The sequence below is a fragment of the Gavialis gangeticus genome, unplaced genomic scaffold (assembly GCF_001723915.1).
Source record: "Gavialis gangeticus isolate Ggan-Ray unplaced genomic scaffold, GavGan_comp1, whole genome shotgun sequence".
Taxonomy (NCBI): Eukaryota; Metazoa; Chordata; order Crocodylia; family Gavialidae; genus Gavialis; species Gavialis gangeticus.
This window is the reverse complement of record NW_017729000.1, coordinates 8,396,760-8,398,407: the sequence shown is the minus strand read 5'-3', so window position 1 is coordinate 8,398,407 and position 1,648 is coordinate 8,396,760. Positions and strand designations below refer to the sequence as shown.

Below are 1,648 nucleotides of genomic sequence, written 5' to 3'. Positions count from 1 at the left end.
TTTTTTTTTTTTTTTTTTTTTTTTTGCTAACTTTCCACTAACAATGGGAAAGCCAACATAGACCAAGGGTAGACAAGATTCCCAAATTTCACCCCATTCAACAAACCATATTTAAAATAAAATACATCCCTCTTCTCAGAATACAAAAGGAGAAATATTTCAACATGACAATAGTTATAAACTGACTGCTTGCATTTTACTGAGAGAAACTTGGATTCCTTCTTCCCATTGCCAGTTCTAGAAAAATATCTTAAATACAGGGAGAATGTTTCCACAGATCATCCAGAAGTTCCTATCAAATTCCATAAATCTTAATTATTCATAATGAAAGGTTCTAGAATAAAGAGTAACGATAGGATGAATACTGCTGTATCCAGCCTAAAACTAGTAAAGAGAGAGATAGTTAGCCATGTGAGTCTGAAGTCAGTCTGAAGGCAGGGTAGATATTCACGTAGTCTATAAAGGTGCATAAGTTGCATGCAACATCATATGGACTTCAATACTTAGACTTGTTAGCGTGAAAAAGTGGGTTTCAGTCTGCATTTAATGTCACATCTCCTATCTAAGACTACCATTAATACTGTATTCCTTGTTGAGGCAAACAAGTACTTCACAAGGTCTTCTATGGAAACAGCATCACAAGTCTTGCTTTTGTAATCTTAATGGCATTTGCTTATCTTGGCAACCAACAAATATTCTACACCCACAAATGAAATGCTGCTGAAGCAAAGCACAGAACAAACTATCAGTATCTAGGAGATTTTTACAGCACTTTAACCCTGGTTTTGGTTATTTTTTTATCATATTGGCCCATTTAAAAGTGAGGTGACAATTTAAAAAACAGAGCAGAGCAATCTCACCACTCTACTACTTCCACAGCAAATACACCAAATGAAGAGGCAGCAGAGCCAAAAAAAAAGCAAAAAAAAGCCAGAAACGAATGGAAAATAAAACAAAAGTGTCTGGGGGATTTAAGTGAAATCTATGAGAAAAAAAGTAATCCTGAGTTCAAGCAGATGGGAATAAAAAAGACCGCAATTTTACTCTGTTTTTAAGCAGCCTCTCATACTTAGGTATTATCTCCTAACCCCAACAACAGCATGTGATCTTACACACCATACAAGTAAAACCCAGATATGAAAGAGTGGGAAGTAAAGTTTCCCAGGCCATCTGACAACCCCCAAAAGCAGTACACTTTAAATTCAAGTTTTTATTTTTGCTGACTTAATTCAGTTCCTTCTGAACAAGTCATATTCTTCAATGCTCAAAACTAATGACTAAATAGAACCGTCGAGGTGCACCAATACATCACTCCAATATCGGATCGGCACCAATATAAAGAAAACTTGCTGCATTGGGGAAAAAAAAAATTGGCCAATGAGGCTGACAATTTGGCCGGTAAATGCCCCATGCATGAGTGCAGTCACAGCGCAGCATGCAGGCAGTGAGAGGCACATGCCAGCAGCTTAAAGAGCTGCGTGCAGCTAGTAAGTCTGTTGTGGGGGGAGGGAAGGGGTGCGGAAGGGCAGATTAAGGCCCCCACACAGTGAGGAAGGAGTGGGGCAGGGGCTGAGGCAGGGCATGGGACGGAGTGGTGGCTTGTTGGGGGACGGGGCGGGGGGGAGCAGCTCCCGCTGCTGTGCACACC

General features: G+C 40.2%; 1 protein-coding gene across 6 annotated transcripts in view; it reads right to left on the bottom strand.

Moving 5' to 3' along the window:
* Positions 1–1,648, bottom strand: part of FAM13B (family with sequence similarity 13 member B) — a 91,287-nt gene that overhangs the window by 81,397 nt on the left and 8,242 nt on the right. The gene's annotated exons all lie outside the window — the stretch shown is intronic.